This window comes from Lagopus muta, chromosome 2, assembly GCF_023343835.1.
Source record: "Lagopus muta isolate bLagMut1 chromosome 2, bLagMut1 primary, whole genome shotgun sequence".
In the NCBI taxonomy this organism is placed as follows: domain Eukaryota; kingdom Metazoa; phylum Chordata; class Aves; order Galliformes; family Phasianidae; genus Lagopus; species Lagopus muta.
Window position 1 is genome coordinate 59,533,244 of NC_064434.1, and position 20,934 is coordinate 59,554,177.

General features: G+C 40.7%; 1 long non-coding RNA gene across 1 annotated transcript; it reads left to right on the forward strand.

The window, feature by feature from the left end:
- The first annotated feature begins 1,064 nt into the window (after positions 1-1,064).
- On the forward strand, positions 1,065-13,868 carry LOC125689257 (uncharacterized). The gene is made up of 5 exons (XR_007375142.1): positions 1,065-1,164; positions 8,403-8,592; positions 9,181-9,303; positions 11,993-12,183; positions 13,810-13,868. It is a non-coding gene; the product is annotated as an uncharacterized LOC125689257 (long non-coding RNA).
- The last annotated feature ends 7,066 nt before the right edge of the window (positions 13,869-20,934 follow it).

A 20,934-nucleotide genomic window follows, 5' to 3' on the forward strand; every position in this document is an offset into this window, starting at 1 on the left:
GCAGTTACATAGAAAGACTCAGCTACGGCTGTGTCCCCGGGATGAGGCAGGGTCCTTGGCAGGCCCACGTCACACACAGGTGCCTTCAGCAGGGCTTCGTGTTACCAGTGCCCTAGATTCAGAAGGAGACTTGGGATCTCCAGCACAGAGATCTTCAAGAATTTTGAATGACACATGGTCAAGGAGGAGAACTGGGCTTGTGCATGGCTGCCACCATCTGCCTGCCCTCCAGCAAAGGTCGCTTTCCAGGAAAAAGCCACCTCATCTCTTGGAAAAATATATTGCTGTGGTGAAGGGAGGAAAATCAAGGATGAAAATCTCAGAAATAACAGAACAGATATATATAGGTCTCTGCATCCTGATGAGCACCTAGCTGTGCTAAGTAAGGAATACCATGAATTAGTAATTCTAACAATAGGAAAAGGGTGTAATCTGGAGGATATTACGGTCTATAACTTTGACATTTGAATGATCTCATCTTTTCTCTCTTGTGTTGACTTTGGGCATTCATTTTCTGTCCTTTGATATAGATATAAATCTTATTCACTTCATCGACACGTGTCAGAAATTACTGTGTCCCTATTCCAGACATGTGAAGGCATTTTGCATACACAACTTCAAAGATGTTTTCAGTCAGAGCATCCTGGCAAAAAAAAAAAGGGGGATTTTGTTTTGGGAAAGGTGGATCTGACTCTTTCCCTATTGCTGGCTTAGAAGGTGGTTGCGTTTTTTCCCTCACCATCTCTCTTCCCTATGATGTTATGCTGCTAGATATGGAGAGAAACTTCACACTACTGTTTGTGATCAAGATTTGTCCTTCTTCATGTTGCCAGCTCTCTGCTAAACTAGAAAACACAGTGCAACAGGGTAGTGACGAAACCAAGTGTTCAGAAATACTACAGACAAAAAAAAAAAAAAAAAGCCATATCTGTTTCCTGGATGAGAGCTTTCAGAGTTCCATTGAAGGGGACAAAAAACCCCTCCCTTAAACAATCAATGTCTTCCAAGGTGGGGAATCAGCACCAGCTGAGCTCAAGCAGAAACTTGAGCTGAACCCAAAGCACCTGCATTTGTGAGTGATCTCCTATGGGGCTTCTCATGCTTGGGTCTGCAGCAGCAGGTTTCAGCCACATTTGAGAGAAGGTGTTGCAGTGCTGATGAGAGGTTGGTGAATGGTACTGAAAAAAATTCTCTTCTACACTCTAGTTCTATGCATGTCACATTGGAGGGAAGAATTAAGAACTGCTCCCTAGGCCACAGGTTATTCCTTGTTTTTTTTTTTCTGTTTTCTTTTTTTTTTTTTTTTTTCTTTTCTTTTCACATTTGCTTTTGGAAAATTCATTGTTTTCATTGCTTTTTTTCTTTCTTTTTTTTTTTTCCTCCTGGAGAAGTAAGCTCCTTCTGATCTATAAATAGCTCCTTAAGTCAAAATAATGGGGCAACCTTAAAAATATATTATAGAGGTGTCACTAGTGATTGTGTTGCTAAGTTTGTGTTGAGGTGTGAACTTCAAGCAGGACTGATGTTCCTTCTTTCATGCTCCCGTGACTGGATATAGTGGCTGAATTTGGCACAGAATGTCTTTATAGGACAATTGCCTTTGCTTTGTATTACTTTAAGGAAATCTGAATCTGCACCTGTTTTCTGAGAACCATTTACGTGCTGACATACATCTGCTGGATATTACTTGTTTGCTTTTGGGCATACAAAATGGCCTTTATGAGAGAATTGCTTTTTCCATGACTAAAGTATCTTCTTTGCAGCTGAAGAACAGCTTGGCCTTCTGGCTGCTTCTGTCTGCCAGTACTGTGGGGACTTTCTCTATCACAAAGTGGCCAGGAGAGGAAGGTGGCAGAAGGATGGGGACAGGGGGGACTTGGAGAAACTCTCTGGAATACAGCAAGCAAAGAAAAATGGAGGACAAGGAGGAAGAAGCAAAAAGTTTGCTATGGGGCTGGTGCCTTTCCTGCCAGTGGGTGGAGATGGGTCATGGGGTGGGGATGATGTGGGGGATTACAGAACTGGGCAGAAACTGAGACTGATCTCTTGTGCCACAAACTCTCTGAAATGCCTTGAGAGAGAAAGAAAGGCTCCTGAGAGGGGGAACAGCAGTAAGCACAATGTTATTCTTTAAACAAATACCTTTAGAAATAATATCCTATTTGGTTCAAACAGAGCAGGAAAAGAGCAACTGAAAAGGCAGTTAACGTGGAATGCACTAAATGCTCATATGAAGTTGCCAGCACATTATCGTTGTATCTTTAACCAGGGAGGACTTCACTTGCAGAAATGGCTCTTGACAAAGTTAAGTGGCCCTATATATTGTTTGGGAAATTGCCCTTATTTTGTGCGCTTCTTGTTCCAGTAATGGAACCCATGAGCAGAGGATAATTGCAGCAGTCTCATCTGTCAAATAATATTAGAAGTCAACAGCTATAATCTCAGCCACTTGCTTTACACAGCTTTTCTCTGTATTTTCTGTTCAAATTGTCAGTTGTTACATGTAAGTGTCCCCATTCCCTGTGGCTGATAAAAGTAGAAAGATTTAAGTAAATCAGGAGGAGTGCAGACAGGGGGCTTGGGCAATGGCTCTCAGTGCTAGCACAGTAAATCATATGACAACAGCACACTGGATATGAAAAATTACAGTCTGAGCATAGTGTTACTTGTTACTATTATTGGCAAAGCAGGGCAGCTCTGAATGGTTCGGCTTTGCAGGGATTTGGGGAAGTACTGATTGGTTTTGGCTTGTGTGGGTTTGTGCTTTATGATCTTGAATTTTAGTTCTGGGAGATGAATGGGTCCCTGAAAATCAAAGCAGAGCTCAGCTGAAACCATCTTTTCATCTGCGGGTCAGATCCAAGCCATTAGAAAATGGCTTTGTTGGGATGGCCATCCAGCTGCGACTCTGCAGCTCAGGGTGTTTCCCCGGGCTAGGGGAAGGAGCATGGATGCGGTGTGGTGATTTAATTCCCACACCACCACCTCCTGGTGAGGCACTACCTTTGCTCTGCCTTGCAGGAAGGAGGAACGCACCTCTATCTCCATGCCTTGCTGTTCACAAAAGGGGCACCATCACTTCCGTCTGTTGTATTTTTCTGTGTTTTTTGGGCTCTGTTAGAAGCTGGATTGATAGCACCAATGTATTTTTCACAGCCATTGAATAGTTATCAATTGGCCAAAGCCAGATCATGAACAGCCAAAGCCATATTCATCCTGCTGGCTGGAGGGAAGGAGCTGTGTTTGCCACTGCCAGACTTTGTGCAACATACAGGGTGGCTGCTCTGCAAACAGCCCAAGCAGTGCTTGGCAGCCTCTCCTGTGCTCCAGAGGCAACTCCTCCTGATTTTGCTTAGCAGCATGAGTTACGTGCACCATTGCTGTAATACCATGAAAAAGACTTTCAAAAGGAGGTTTGAAGGCTATTGTGATATAGATGTTAAACTCCAGCTCTCCATATAGAAATTGTATCATCCACTCAAACGTCCTTATGTGAATTTGCTCTATCTCAGACTATCAGCTTCCACATTGTGCTCCACACTCACACCCTCACATGTTTCACAATAGCTTCCCTGTGCTGACAAGCCCTCAGTGGCCAGAGCTCTCTTATGTTGCCTTCTCATTGATTGCATCCTGGGGCTATCCGAATCCTTGCTGTGGAGTCATATGATAGGTGCCACGTAGAGCTCTGGACACAAAGCCAAGGTGTATCACTGCCCACATTGTGTGACTAAGTCATTGTTGTTCAGGTGCTCTGATAGTGCAGCTGCCTTGTTCTGCTGAATTTCATCCCTCTGGGCTAGTAGGCCAATGACATCAACTGCCTCAGATCCTTCTCTGCCACTTCTTTCAGTATGTCTGCAGGAAAAAAATGGGCTTTCTTCAGTGCCCTATTTGTGTGTATGTGGTAATGCAGGTCATGATCAACAGGCTCTACAGTCTTCTTTTTTTTTTTTAAATGTCAGAATAGAAAAAAAATCTGGCTCGTCAGATTGTTTCCTCTGATTGCTCCTCTAAATGCATTTAACATCAGAGCTAGAGCTAACATGTATGTATATGAATACCATTTTGGCAATTATTGTCAGAAGTGACAGCTGATTGCAGGTATTGGAATGATGCAACTTGTTCAAACTTAATGTTATCTATTATGAACTCTACTTCGTGATGGTAATAGCTGGAAGGCATTGATTTTGTTTTCTGTTACTTATCTCGAGCCCATACATTTTGCCTGCATTATTGACTTTTCTGATCATTTCATGCATCATCTCTTCAGAAGATGTGTAAATCAATGTTGACTGTGCAATGTATGTTGTTTATTAAGCTGCCGTGTAGGTTTACACCTTGAAGAGAATCATCAAATGCAGTCCACATCACGTGCCTTGCATAATTGTTGATCAGGCCTGGCAAGAGAGGGCAGCCTTGGAGCACGCTAGTGCTGGTGTGGAAGAGTTTAGTTAATTATTTATCTGGGCCACAGTATTTGCATGCCTATATGAATTTTTTATGAAGTTAATTAGCTTTTCAAGATGCTGAATTGGTTCAGCGCGGCGATGATTGCAGGCCAGCACACTGGGTGAGTGGCTGGGAGAGTCACAGGCTGGAAGGCAGGTGGGAGGCACTGCACACAGGGGGAGCAAATTTAGACACTTTCAACAGGTGGCCCTTAAGACCGCGAAATCTATTGTGTTTGTGGTCAGCAGACCAAATACATAATACAGGAAGGGGCTCAGGTTGCACCTATGTCTCAGGCAACAAATTTAGACATTTAGGCTGAAATAAAACTCCACCCAAATAAAACCCAAGAGGCTGGAATGAAGAGGGACTAGGGAAATTAAAACCTATCCCCTGAGAAGGGTTCAGGCTGCACAGCTGCTGCACAGGCTATTTGCTCGGGGCTGCTCGTTGAAGCTGTGGATGGAAAAAAGCAGTCATCACCCCACTGCACCAGCTGGGGCCATGGTGCAGTCCTAAAAACAGGCTGTGTGTCAGGGATGGGAATTCAGCTCCACAGCTGTGCTGGGGAGTCAATCCCAGCCAAAGGCTGGGAGGCAAATCCAGAACCAGGAACAAGTGAGGATGGAGGCTGCAGAAGCTGGTGTGATTGTGCAGTGTTCAATGAGTAATTCAGGCACAGCAGTGCTGGCAGGGACTGGCCCTGGGTCTGGTAGGGCTACAGGCTTTCTGCCCTTGTAAGGACAGAGAGAGTGAGAGGCAGCATCAGTCTGGGCAGAGTGTAAACCTCACCCCATATGTATTCGTATTTGGTTTAGTGGGGAAATGGTGGTGATAGGTGAGCAGTTGGACTGGATGATCTTGGAGGTCTTTCCCAACCTTGGTGATTTTATGATTCTTGCCTACCACCACGTTGAGGCACTGTGCCAGCTGTTAGGTGGGAACACAGTCATCTAAAACAATCTGATCCTCCTTGTACCTTGCAAATGGGGCCTGGATGGTAAGGAGCTCTCATGGAGTGCCTTCTTCAAGAGACAAGCTGTCTCTCCAAGACTTGGATCCATTCATTCTTCTCTGCTATTTCCTTATTTTGATGGATTCACTCTTCTCATACCTGAGTACTTGGTGATAAACATTTGTATTTTTTTCCTAGGGGTGTCTTTGCATTGTAACATTGCAGTGTCATCCACAGCAATGAACTGCATGCTGTGGAAAATGATAATATAATGCATAACTAAGAGTGTTGTAAATGAACAGCTACTATATAAAAGATGTACCCATGTCTGATCTTTTCACATATGTGGTGATTTATTTAAGGGACAAATATTTTAGCATTTGGAAAGAGCCCCAGCTTTGAATAATATCTCAAATCCAACTAAAGAGAATAGAACGTCAAATAGGCCATATAAATCCCATTGAACTAATGTTTTCATAATCTATACTGAAAAAATCTGAATAGATTTGGTGTTTTTCTTTTTAAGAGGGTTAGTTATTGAACTCATTTGGAGGAATGAAATTTTCACAAGTCTAGAAATGACAAAACATAATTGATATCCATGAAGATTAAATGAGATTTGGAACCAAGTATTGTTCACATTTAAAAGTTAAATAATAATTTGGCCTTTGCATCATTAACAATAAGTTTAATCTCCATTTGATTTTACTGTTGGCTATGTAGGTCATTCTCTATTGAACAAATCAAGAAAAAAAAAAAAGGCCTCACTTGAAAGAAGGGGAATTGATCAGAAGATGGGCAGATGAATGAGATATTTGTTTTGGATGTACTTGTGAGCGTAATTTCTCCATGAAATCCTTATGGAAGTGATGTTAAACTGAGAACTCAATCAGTGCCATGGTTCATCAAAGCAGCGCCTCCACCTCTACTTGATTGCATTCAGTCTTTCACTTGTGCTTTTGAAAATATGTATGTGTTCACTGTGTACTCAATTTTGAGAATCACTGTTCCTCGTTTTTTTCCTTTGAATGAACTCCTTGGAACTCACTTTAATGGGGGGGAAAAAAAAACACAACAAAAAACCAACAACAAAAGAAAACTACACCCAAAAAGTGAACAATTGAAAGCCTCCATCAGCAACCTTATGGAATAGCTCTGTTCCTGCCAATATCTGCTTCTCATATGTAACTCCCTGACTCTCACACTTCCACATATAGAGAGCAGCTTTATTTAGCCACAGTAGGGTCTGAGGTAGAGCAAGGTCTTTGATACGTATTTTCCTTTCTGATTGTCCATTCTCTCTCATGATGTGGATTTAGGGGCATGGTGGACTGTGAACAGATATTGGAATTGCTGGTGATCAAAACATCCCACCAACGTACTTGCTGGACTAGGTGTTATCTAAATCAGTATATGAACATACAGATATGCATACACAGAGTAATTGCACAGTTCTTGGGAGGCATGGGACATCAAGACCCCTGTTTTCACATACCTTTGTTTCTCCATGGCAGTTTCCAGAGCATCAGTGGGCAGTGATGGCAGTGCTAATGCTCTTTGAATGCAATTTCTGTCCTTAGCTGCTTGAGATCCTTGCTGGAAGACTCAGGAAAAATTATGAAAAAGATTTTTAGTTTTGCTTGTAAGAGGAATAAGGATGACAGAAATGATGGCTAGCCAGAAAGAGGAGAGATCTCATCGTTCATGGTAATTGTGATAATTTAAGGCCCTTTTGGTGAAATTATGACCAGGAGTCACTGAATTCATTATAACCAAGTCTTCACATCTAATTAATGTAATCCTAATTGCCCTGTTTCTTACAGTGTGTGCCCTATCTGCCAGCCCAGAACATACTGGGCTCCAAGCAGCATATAAATCCTAGTGAGAGTCTGTATCTCTTTTCTGTCCTGCCATGATGTAAAAATATCTATGCAAAATACAATATTTTTTGTAAGTGTTAAGGTTACTTAGGAGAAAGAATTTTTCTTTTCAAAATAAGTAGAATTTAAGTTGAGCCAAGTATTTTTCTGTAAGTTCATGTGCTCGTATTTTTAGTTTACTAGATAGATTTTAAAAAACAGCATCCTGATTACAACATCTAGCCTCTCACATTGTAGAACTCCTCAAGGCTTTTCTCACCTTCTCAATTTCTTCCTCGTATGCAATCCCAAAGGGGTAGGAGGGCTCACGGTTCACAAGTTCTTGTGACTGCTTGATAATTTTGCCAGGAAAACTCACAACATTAACAGTGTGGATTTCATTCTTTACTGCTACTGTTTTAATATCTCTTTCACCAAACCTACTCCTGAGAGCACAATGATATTTCTGTTTTTAAGCTGCTTTTCGGAGTAGACCCTGGCAGGCAAGTGTATGGTATGATGCATGTGAAGGGGTAATGACACTCCTCACAGTCTGGAGGTTGAAGTGGCCTGACAGGAATGCTCTGGGACCTGAGCCCTCCACAGAGAGCAGCCCCTATTGGAGCCCTCCTATTGCTGAGCATCCCAAAAGGAACCAAGTGCCTCTCCTTGAGGATCTCAGCTGAGCCCTGAGGCATGCCTGTGGCAGTGCTCCTATAAGCACTGAAATGTGAGCGTCTCAATCTTGAGCTTTCAGATAAAAAAGCAACTAAAGAAAGATGTCCTGGTCTCTGTGAGGTTGCAGACATTGCGTTCTCCCCAGCGCTCACAATCAAGTGATGGACCAGTGTTTCCTGTTATTTGAAATTGTCTCCGCTTTTCCAGGCAGTTAGTGAGCACGGTCCTCAGGTGGAGTGAGTTGGATTAGCTCCAATACTTTAAGCCGTCATTAAATTTTCAAATGAATATTTAATTGGCTAGTGTGTGCTCAGTGACGTGAGAAGCTTCGTGTGGATCGTGCATAGGGCTAACTCCATGAGGGCACGCTGTTACTCACCTGACCTGTGAGCTGAGCTATCAGGCTATTTGCCAGTATTTATTTCATTTATTTCTCCTTATGTTTGTTTACCTTTCAGACTTTGTTACTGCAATTCCTTTGTGTAAAATTTACTCAAGTCTTTGCTTGCTGTGGTTTGGAGGGCAGTGTGTGTGCTGCCTGACTGCTTGGGGCTGCTTCGTTCCTGTGTCCTCTGGGCTGAGTGACACAGAGAGGTGGAGCAGCTGCATGCCAGAAGTCTCACTGCCTTGGTGAAGAGGTACAGCTGGGTATGTACTTTAGGCAACATTTGGTCAAGGAAGTTGAAGAAACTTTGAGTTTGGATAAAGTCTGCTCTGAAAGCTACAAAAACATTGAGCTACCCAAACCAATGTTGATATGGGCTGGGTAATTACAAAACACCATGCTTCCATTTCCTGGGGAAAGAAATCCTCTGGTCTGGGAGGCAAAGTCATATTATACACAAATCGTTGTAAAGTAATAGAGGTTTTAATATCCCTCCCTATCGGGATCCACACTTATTACTTTTCAGAAAACAGCAGGTATTTGATGTTTGACAGGTCAGAGAAATGTATAACAATCCACAAAGAAAATAATTTTACTTGATTATGTCTTTTCTGACTGCTGAGTCTGTGAATTTATTCCGTTTATCCAGATGTGGAGTTGAGAAATTCTGTATTTTTCTATATGCCTTTTTCTGTCATGATATCTGTAAGGACACTCTACAGTGTTGCTCTGGTTTATTCATTAGATGACCCATTACAAATAGGTAGTACTTTGATACTTAGGGACAACAGAATATTTTGACCTGCTGTACATCTCTAGTGCCACACGCGTATACATGGCTTACATTGCAGGGACCTGAAGGGCACTGGGCAGGCACACAGCAGCGCCATCTCACCTGAAGACCTTCTGCACTTTTTCTGCCATGAGCCTGGTGGGAGAAGGAGACAGAGCAAGCCAAAGCAGATGGGACTGAGGTAGGAAAAGGACACAAATCAGGCAAAGGAGGAAGGGCTTTTGCTCCCTTGCGTTTGCTTTCTGCCAGCACAAAACTCATCCTGACTTCCTTCCAGAACATCTTCTGACCTGCAGCTAGGACTTTTTCTGAGGGGGAGGACGCTGACATTTCTCTCTGGCGATGGTGCTTGCTGGAAGTGGAAGCAAAGAGGACACAGGAGCTGTTGTTTCAGCAGGCGGTGCATTCAGGGGGTGGGGGGAGCTGCGTTCCATCTCCTTGCCATCTGCCAGGCACAGCTTTCTGCATTGCAGCTCCACACAGGGATGTTTATTCCATGGGTTGCAATACGTATGGAATCTTCTGGTGCACGTGTGCTGTCATTTCAGATTCTTTTTAACAAGTTTAGTCTCCAATTCCACAAACATTTCATCATGTGCATAGGACTGCTCGTAGAAATTGTGTTACTACAGAAAAGAGTGCTTCTCCTCTGGCTTTAAATACGTATTGTCAGGAGGATTGAGGTCCCAGACTTTTATAGTGCTTTTATAAAAAGTCAAAATCTAGAGAGATTGTACTGGTTAAATGACCAGCTGGGTTGTCATTGTTTTATTTCCTCAAATGTTTAGATTTTTATATTTTAATGGTTATTTATTTTTCAAGATACCCATTCAAAGCTATTACCACTTTAAAACCTGATGATGATGATCCAGCTGCAATACATCTGAGCCATCTCTCTCCTGATAGCTGAAGGATGAGGACGAGCATTACATACACTGCTCAGCACCCTGAGAGGCAGTGTTCCTGTTGTTTTCTCTTTCTCCGCTGTTGAGAAGCTGCTTCACAGCAGTGCTCGCTCATTAGCACAGCCCCACAGGTGGTGCTGGTTCCAGTTTGAGGTGACACTGCGTGTTGCTCTGCCTGAGCTGCTCTCCCTCCCCAGCTCCATGTACTGTGTCACTGTGTGGTTTGTGTCACAGGATGCAGGTATTAATGTACTTAACCATGTACATCATCATTAGAGGCATTTTTTTGGTGTGAATGGCCAGGTGGGCCTATGCATGATGCCAGGGACATGGAGGTGGTCCTTCTAACTGCAGCATGAGGAGTGATCTGAAGGGCTGAGCTGGGCTAAAGGACCTGTGGATGCTATTTCTTTCTGTGTTTTAGATGGGGGAGGGGAAGATGATAAGACAAAATAAAATAAAAAAAACCCAACATATTGTTTGCTACCCTCATGACTTCTCCAGTCACATACTGGTACCTGTGCTATATCCAAATGCTTTCTACCGCAGAGCTTGCACTGGGCTTGTCCAGCAACCCTTTGAGGAAGGAAGATTCCACTGAGACCCTTTGCCCTCTGATTCAGCCATTGTTTTGTCTTTTTTCTTTTTTCTTCATGTGCCCCAACTAATAAGTCTTTTACAAATAATAGTTGGCATTGACGCTGTGGGAAATCCAATGCTTAAAATCTCTTCTTTGTACAATGAAGTTCAGATCTTAATTTGGGGTTTGCTATATGACACTGAATAGCCATGTGAAGTCGTGCACGTTACAGAAAGTGCTCAGTGGCATATAAAATGCCCATCAAAACATGCTTACAGAACTTTCAGAATAATGCAGCTGGCTTTTTGACTTCCAAAGAAGAATTTTTATTTATCACATACCCTGGTAGTCGTTTCCCCTGAGAGCATCTTCAGGAAGGTGCACTTGCTTTACTGTGTAGCCCATCCCTATGTCTTTCTGTGCATCCAATAATCTGGAGAACCATGTATGTGCTTCTGTTGAAGTTATCAGGCATTATACACCCAACAGTGAAGACACAAGTTACCATCGATGGGTTCATTTATTTCAATAGCCCAGGGTTGCATTGTAAGATTTTCTATGGACTTGGATATCACAGCACTGGCTATTCATTCATTGAACATTCATTCATGTTTTAAATCCTGAGGTTTTTTTTTTTTTCTCTTCTGAGTTGTACCAGATTTGTGAAGGAGATAATAGTTTTTCACCTGCCTCATGTTTGCTAGCTCTTTCTTTTTTACTTGAGAAGATACATCCCTAAAAGCAAAATTGCTTCCCAAAGAAGTGAAGAAGTTTGCCTCCGTGTTCAGTCTTGCAGGAGTTTTTGGTCTTCCATGCATTTCTTAGCAAGTTATTCTGATCTGCATGAAAAGTTGCCCGGAGAATTTACCCCTTGTTAGGAGATATTGGATTGGCCTTTATTTCCTGTGATCTATAAATTACCTTTTAATGTCATTTGCCATAACCATTAAAGAATAGAAGCAGTTATAAAAGGGACATATAGGAAAGAAGGTATCTTAGAAGATGAGCCATCTTCTACTGACCACAGTGCATTCTAAATCCTTTTTGTGTCAGTGGGAAATGAGATCTTTATATGTAGGAAATAAAAGCAAAAGTAAGTTATGATGAAAAAATTAAAGATCTGTTTAATTAGCTTTGCTCATCTTTAGTGATCACTGGGAACAGAAAGGTGGTGAGAGCAGGGGAGATGAAAACTGCTAATTCTTCAAATGCAAGTGAGGAGCTATGATAAAACCCAACTTTGTGGTAAGCATTTAAAGGGCCCTTTAATTAGCTTTTCTGGAAAGTTCACTGATGATATGCTGGAATAATGATCCCATATGTTCGAAAATGTCTAGTCATTAGCAAGCATGGTGGCTGAACATACTAATGCATTTGCCTTTTAGACATTTCAAGAGTGGATGGTGTTGCTGCTGCCGCTGCTGGAGAGGTCAGCCCTTTGTTTCATTTAATCACATGGTGACTTTCAGGACTGAATCATTTTCTTAGCCACACTGTGAGCACTGGTTCTCAGCAAAGAGAAGAGCTTGATCAGTCAGAGTGGACAGAGGAGAGGATACAAGAGAGATGAGCATTGGTGCGTTGTGTTTTTGTTGTTGCTGATTTTCTTTTTTTTTTTTTTTTTTTTTTTTTTCAGTCCTGGCCCTGATCCACAAAATGTGCATGGATTGGAGCAAATTAGTAGAACAAGTGTGAGACTGGCAGCCAACTGTTAATAAATTATTGATTGCATGAAAAACGCTCTTATTAGCACTCTGTTACTAAAGTGCCTTAGATTTGCAGACAGCTGCTTAGGTATATCTAAAATAATTTTACTCACTCTGCCTTTTTATAGCAGTGATAAACTAGTATGTTGCCTAATGGTGATGAAGACTGGGACCCTAAAATGATGACTTGCTGAGGACAAGAAATCTCTAAGCTGGCATCTCAGCTGTGAAGTTACTGACTTTCACTCATTAACTCAGTGTGTTTGAAGGCGCAAATGATTCCCCAAGTTTTTGACGTGGATTTACATGCTCCAGTTCAAGTCAAAGGGAAGACTTCTCATTGACTTCATTAAGACTGTGTTAAGCTCAAATTGAAAATAAGCAGCAGTGGTAGAGTTAAGCTAAGAAAAATTAACAGCAGAGATATTTGTGCAAATGAGATTTCAAGAGACATAAGTTTGAAAGCAGAGAAACAGGCTGTTCTAGACAGTCAGACTAAGAAAGCATTGTGTCTATAGCGATGACAATGTGAAAAAACAGAGAAGTGAGTTTTGGACTGATAGCAGTAATAGAGGGAGAAATTGAACTGACATTATTTTCAAGAGGCAAGAAAAAGATTGAAAATAAGATATATTTAAAACTTACAAATTTAATACCCTAGGAAAAAGTATCTCAAATCAGATTTAAACTATGTCCATTTAGGTTTTTTTTTGTTTGTTTGTTTTGGTTTTTTTTTTTTCAGTCTTACTATTTCCATTTTAAAATCTAGTGGACAGAGAAAAATACAGAATCAATAAATGCAACAGTGTCTATTACAGTTTTTGATGACATTACTGGGAAAAAAAAAAGAAAGATACTTCATAGGATGAAGTCTAACATCTTTCTTTTTAACTATATTTCCAAGGTAATGCAGTGTGATTAGGTATTCTCTTTTATCTGTATTTTCCTGGAGTTAAGAATATGGCCTGGAAGGGATACTTTTCTCCACTTACAGCTGAAGAACTCATGCAAAGTTCCTATTTTATGGCTTCCGCAATCATGTATGGATTGTGATAGTGTTGGAGCTGGAGTTGATTGAATTGTGGCCTAGCAAATATAGTTTCTTAATAAGACTGAAGTATACATCAGATCAGAACTCCCATTTCCAAAATTTGGAAGGATTACTCTTCTGTGAAGCTGATAACAGCTTCCATGTTTAACTGCTAAACAGCTTTTATTGAGCCAAGATTTAGAAGGTGCTAATATCTAAATCCACGTGTCTTCTATGTTTGCAGTAGTGGGTACTTAAAAAGCAGTATAATTTGGCTCAAAACGAGTTGATGTAACAAAAAAGTTCACATTTTTCTATGTTGCTGCTGTCTGAAACAGACATAGAGGCAATTTATTCAGCATAAATTATTGCCAGCCTTAGCTAAATGAACTTGCTCTGTAAAGCTTCCTCATCTATATAACCAAAGTGAGCTGTCTGGCTACATCTGTTTTTGCTCATCTTTCAGATGTATCGTATACAAAATCCAACATTTGAGGGTGTTGTGTCATCAGCAGTACTATCGAGGGAACTCTGGGTTCATAAACCAATGAACAGGTTACATTCATCCATATATGTAAGTTTTTCATCTGTGACAGATACAATATTGATAATATTCTTCACTGTAATATTTAATGACAATCTTCATTTAATAATTGATGGCAGTATAATTTAATGCAAAAAGTTGCACACTAGAGGTTGGAAAATGTTTTTGCTTAACTGTGTAACAACGCTTTGAGAAAGAAGAAACGAGAATTTGCACATGAAAAATCGAATATGGATTGGTCAGGTGCATTGTAATGTGGCATTACACACATTTGGATATATGAGTTATGAGCAGGTGCAGAAAATCTAGCATATCTGGATTGACCTTCTTTTGATTTTTAGCTCACTTACCAGTACATAGGTTTTCTTTAAAGTGCAATTGCTTCTTCACTGTCCTGATTCTCAGAAACATGCCATTCCTTTAAATGTCTCTAAGACTTCTGTGGTTCCTCTATTGTCTCTACACTAGGCAACCTCACTGCATGACCTCCAGGAATGACTTACACTGTCTTGCCTTACTTGTCCTGTTCCTTCTCTGGTAGCTGTGGAGGCTGATGTATCAAGGTTTGCTCATGCAAAAAAGAGGAGAGGATATGTGAGATCAGAAATCTCCCAGCTTTCTTTAGAGGATAAAAACTAAACTTTACTTCCTTTTTCTTTTATTTTCCAAGGGTGCCTGGGGTAGAAAGAGCTGCTTTGAAAGGCCACGGAAGAATGGAAAGAACTATAGTTTTTCACTTTTCAGCTTGCCAGCTACATCTTTTCTCATGTTTCTGTCTAGTTTTAAAACAGTGCAAACTTGTACCCCATGTCCTTGTTCGTAGCCTACACCAATGCCTGCTAGCAGACTGCCTCCTGAACGGGGCACCTCGCAGAGCACAGCCTGCCAGGAGAAGAGGTGTGTAGGTGTTTTGAGAAATAAATCTGTGTCTTCTTTATTTATGATAGTCTATCACTTCTGAAAGGGACAGATGAATTTGTACCAGTCATTGAGCTTTTTTGGAAACATCAGGCTTTTCAGATGCAGCCTTCTCCTGAGTCCACATCTGGAATCAGGGGATACATCTGAGCTGTTCCCATTGTGTACTGATGTAAATATCTGGTGAAAGGGGTCTGGGGATTTTCAAGGTTTATTTGCAAGACAGACCACAGTGGAGTTATATCCTGCAGGCAAGGTGTTGGCTTTCAAAATTTTAGATCACAGAGTCCAAGAATGACACCTTGTTTCTGCACTGTGCTGTACTAAATGAAAGACGATCTCAGATTCATCATCAGCAGATGTGTTCTGTGCCAGTGCTGGCTATTGTAAGAAGACTGTTACTCAATGAATTTGCTACGTTTCATCAGAGCAGAGCTGTGGGAAACATCACATGAAAGTACTGCAGCATATAAAAGATATTAAAAAGGTGAAAAATATACCTGTGGGAATTGTCTCATAATTTTATTATCCAAACCTCAAGAATTTGCCAGAATAGGTTGAAAATCTCAAAAGACTGGCTAGTTCACAAAATTTCCGCTACTTTGCTGCGGAGAATATAGATCAAGTGCACATTTTAATTCTGAGCACTTTGCTTCTGGTCTATAACTGAGCAAGGGAAGTGCAAAGACATGAAAATGATGAAAATGAAACCAAGGAAGAAAAGGATCTGCTTTTCTAACTGTATTGGCACTTGGCCAGGTCTTTCAAGTGATGTAAATTGGGAAATCCGCATGGCAAGTTAAGGAGCTACAGTTTACACTGCATGAGAATTTGGTATGTAGCATTTGACAGCTTTTTGGAATCGAGATTTTTAGGAGATACAACATAATGCTTTTATTAAGTACCTAGGTGCAAATATAACCTGAGTTTTTCTTTGTTGCCTGAGAATATCTAGCTCTTTACAGGCACCCTCAGAGAATTAACACACAAACTAGCCGGAGGCCCTCCCATGGCAACATCATAGCATCACTTCTGCATAGTTATGCCTATTGTAGATGTTCAATAACTATCCCCTTAGCCCCCTTTTCAAGCTAAATTCAGCCATAACTGATTAATTAAGCAACTTTGAGGTGTATTTTGGAACCTATTGACTAAAAAGTTATATTATTTCAAAGCTGAAATTGTTGCCTTAGGGGAATTAAGTCAGCTCTTTAAATTTTTTAGTAGCATAGCTTTCTACTCAATAGCTTCTGAAATGCATCTCAGACTCACTTAATTGTCTATAGCTTATTTTAGCTCTGGAAGTGGTTGGTGTTTTCCAGTCACAGCCGCAAATGGGCAAGGCATACTTGCCCTACAGGTGAGTAGTACTACAGGCTGTCTGCACACCGGACCCTATACCAGCCCTGCATGGGTATCTTGAATCCTTCAGGACAGCCAGAGCCAGACACAGCCTACCCAAATTTAGGCTTCTTAACCTGGAGCTGAGCACTGTGTATGTGGCACCCCATGCCAGGTGATGGCCTGTACATGTGGCTTGCTGGTGTAGTGGAGGCACTCCGCTGCCTCTGGGCTTGGGAGTCTTCCCTCCTCCTTGACAGAAAGAGAAGTGCTCTGCTAGAGCTTGGTCTCTTCTCTTAGTGCCCTCTGGGCTGAACCCACAATAGCTGAAGAAAATATGTGGACTGGTATTAATGAGGCAGCACCTGAAACTTACTGTTTTATACTAGAAAGGTGAATTCACATTTCAGTGCTGTCCTCTGCCATGAGTCCTTAGAGTGAACACCCACAGCTATACCTGATTTGAAGGGCAATGTGATCAGTTTCTCTGCTTTTATTGGGACTTTGCTAATTTGCTAATTCTCATATTAGCCAGTCCTTTCATTTAAAGCTATTATTAATCAATAACATGCCTGTTTGCCAAGATGATAAATACAAACTTAGCCTGTCTTCTAGATTTGCAAATGCTATTTTTTTTCTAACTCTTATCTATTATCTATTGTCTTTTTTTTTTTTTTTTTTTTTTTCAGAGCTGGGTTTTGTTTTTTTTTTTTTCTAAAACTGTGCAGACATATGTTGAGAAGAACTCTGGCTAACACCTGTTTGACCTGCAGGTTTGAAATCTTTTCTACACTGCCAGACTGTAACAGTACAGAAATACACATTGACTTGGATGATTACTTCTGAGTATTGGCACTGAGTTTTGTGCAGAATTTTAAGTTCACCTTCTGAACCTAGGGCTAGAGTAGGGACAAAACACATCTGAGGACTTGCCAGAAATTATTGTCCTTTCTGTCTTTGTTTCACTTCTTTATTTTCCCCCAAGTTTTTTTTTTTTTAATGTTTTTGAGTTCTTTTGAAACAAATGTTCAGATTGTCCTTGTCCTGTGCATTTACTGCGATACAAGGAACAGCTCAAGAAAAAGGAAAATTAATTCTGAACTTTCCTTCAGATTTCAGCAGAGCCTCCTGTAGATAATTACAGATCATTTAAATGCTCAACAGTTTTTAAAATCTGTCCAGTGTCATAGTAACTGAGGGGTAAGATGCCCCTCATTAACAAGGAAAATGACATCAAAGAAAGATAAATTTCAGAAAGTTATTATTTCAGTTACCCAAAACTAAACAAATACCAGTCTAATAAGTAAAACTGGTTCAAAGCCAGTGTGAACAAACATGATGTAAGAACCTCTGTCTAGGCTTAAAGAAAAAAATAGATCATGAGGATGAAGTCAGAAGAAAACCATTCCCTTCTTTCAGGGAAAATTGATACAGAAGTAGGTAGGAAACTATTGGAGGGTAAGACAAGGGACTGCGTAAGAATCACTGGTGCTGTAAAGGGATTGGTGTGCTGTCCTAGGATGGACCTCAGTCTGACCTTGCTAGAACTGCCCGAACTAGTTGCCAGGCCGGGCTTTGTTTGATGAACTTTTCTTTTTCTTACAATTTATTCACAAGTGGCTTTGTGAGTTGTTTAGATTTGTGAAGATTTTTGTGGGCATAAATAAAACATTAAAATTAATTGGTTGCTATGATGGGTTTCTTGATGATGTATGTTTGTGCTATAGAACTGGCCTCTGAACTTTGGTGGTAGTTCTGTACTTCACATGCAGTATAAATGAGCATTCTGTCTTTTACATGCAGTCATCTCTACATTGTTCAGGACACTCAGAATTATTTATTATAATTTGGCAGTTATTTTCAAAGAAGGAAGAAATCATTTGCAGTGTTAACAATGTTATTGCAACTTGTGTGAAAGATTTTTCTTTCCATCACTGACTCTATCACTGTCATTCCATCTTATCCTATCACATCTCTAAGATGCACCAATCTGGGGGAACACCAATATAACATGCTAATAGCTTTATTTGTAGGGTGGGGGGGAAGTTTTTAAAAGGTGCTTTTGTTTTCTTGTCGTGATATCAGAGCACACCTCTTAGGAGAAGTACTAGAAATCAAAGAAGCACAATGAAGCTAAGATGAGGTGTTTCCTATAACTTTAGGAAGAAATAGTGTTTATGAGTGAAAACCACTACTATTTTGAAGTATATTTTCTGCACACAGATATGGTAAGTATTTGTAATGTTCAGCCAGAGTAATCACAGAGTATCAGGAAGAAATCAATGAATGAATGATTCCAAGTTAAGAAGTAGTGAGTATTGACTTTTTGCTGTTATTTCCCCCCTCAAAAATTGTTTTTAGCAAGAAATGGAAGGCTTTTTCTTGTTTGCATATTTTCAGAGAACAAGGATTGCTAATATTTCATTTTACAAGAACATTTTTTCATTTTCTTTCAAGTTCGCTTGGGAAAAATTATTTCCATATTTTTGAAATTCTATTCGTAATTCCCCTTAACCAAGTAACAATAGCCCTTTCTTACTTATGCTAATAATTGTTGGAGCTCAGAAAAGCAATTTCTGTGTTGCAACAGAGCAACATTTTAATCTATTTAAATATCTAGAAAGTCCAGTAAAATCAGATGTACTTTCTTTCACTAAGTGAATGCCTTCAAATGAGCAGATCATCTATTGTGTGAATAGTTCTGTTGGGCTGTTCTGACAAGTTTTTTTTCTTTGTGAAATATGCAGTAGTTTGGCATATCTTTTTATCTTTTGGTTGCTGAAATACAGTTCAAGAACACAAACTGAATTTTGTAAGCAAGACTTGGGTTATTTTTTAATTTTATCAAATGATGTTCTGGGCAAAATAAATATAAAGAGCCGGCCAGACTTGGCCTTGCTTACTTGGAAGTAGTACAAATGAAAAGCCAGACTGTGACCACATTTGTAGGGGAAGTGTTACATCATAGCCTGAACTGATGATGATTGAGCACCTAGTGAAAGGGTAGTGGCTAGCCCAGGAAGCACAGATGCAAGCAATTTACCTGCGCTTCTCAGATGACCAGGAGTGGACCCTGAGTCCACCCCTTCCTTGAACTCATTTAAGAGCTAGCCTCTGAAGGGATAACACGTCCTGGATGAAGGCTGCTTCCTTAGAAGGAGTGTTCAATAGACAGAGAACCTCATCACCAGCTGCTTGAGTCAATCAAGCTTTTTCTTTCTGTATATGACTGTTAGTATTCCTAACAACACTTTGCCTGGTCTTGCAAAGAACTGGTCATAAGCAGTTTCATTGCTTCATAGGACAGTCTTTCCCCTCACCTCCTTCTTTCCAGCAGCAGTAGTGAGCAGAATGACAAATATCCCACTCCAAACAAACTGCCCTATGTCTGCTAGCAAACATTGTCATAACAAACAAATGTCAAAGTGTATGTACAAGGGTATCTCTTGCCATTGTTTTAACTTACTGGAATATCAGTGGATTTTTTGAGGCTGGTTTTACTAACTGAACTTCTGTAGCAGTACAAACATGGGAAAGCACACACCACGTGTGGGATCTCCAATCTTCTCTTTCTACTTCAGCATATCCTCCTGCCTCTTTTACGCTTGTTCAGCAACTCACTTGCTAACCATGCACTCCCAGGCTTCTGATAGATGCCCTTCTCTATTTTTCTGCCCTTTGTCCACAGCTCTGTCTTTGCCCTGGTAAGGGTAATCCAGCTGCACATCGGTGGCTCTGGTGAGGAGGTCTGTATGGGGCTGTCCCAGACCCGATGCTCTGCCAGGGCGCCAGCCACTGCCCTGTCTCAGGGCTTTTTCCCCACCACATCTCTCTGTTTAGACCATGAACAGCCTGAGTGTTCAGCTACTTAGACTCTTAATGATGTGTTTAAGCTGCCACAAGCCTTTTATAAATAAACCTAGTGTTATCTTTTACCTTTGTAAGTCTGAATGATGTGTTAATTTTTCCTTTTCCTTTTTCTTTTACAGACAAAGGGAGAACTGTGTACAAATTTTACAGGTTAATACTTAATGACTAAACTAAATGTAATTAGGATCTGTGAGCCTCTTTGGACTAATTATAGGACACAGCATTTCACTTCCATTTAACCTATTCAAATCTTGCCCAGATCAGTGGTAACAAAGAGCCTGGGATGGCAACCTGCCAATTTTGTGGAGTGTAAAATTAGTGGGCTGTTCCTTGTCCCCATCCCTCTAATGGACAAATCATGCAAACACCCCCACCATCATCACCAGTACCTTCTGGCTCCCTCTGCAATGCTGAGGCTGTGAAGGATGGCAGCTCCTCTCTTCTCCTCTGTCCTGGGTTGATCTCTGTCCTGTAGTCCCAGAGCTGAGCCCCAGTATTAGGAGAAGCTTTACCTGCATGAGCTTTAGCCCCAGCAGTAACCTTCTGAGGAGTCACACTGTGCTGCACCAGAATGTTAATGCACTAGGTAAAATCTCAAGCCACTAAGATGAATCTGAAGTCCTTAAGGGTATGTCTGGTTTTAAATAAAGACATCCAACAGACAACAAATTAAGCTCACTTGTTAGTCCTATGCTGTTTTCAGACTGAGAGGAGCAGTTTTAAGTAGTAGACATCTCATAGACATCTCAGTTACGTGGGGAAGGGAATTTTAGTGTGAGGTGTTTTGTTTGTTTGTTTGTTTGTTTTAGTAATTTGTTATTTGGAAAGATAATGCTCTTTGGTTAGGTAATTTGTTTTTTTTAAGGGTTTTTTTATTATTATTATTACTATTAGGGAAGAGTATATCAATTCAGCCTA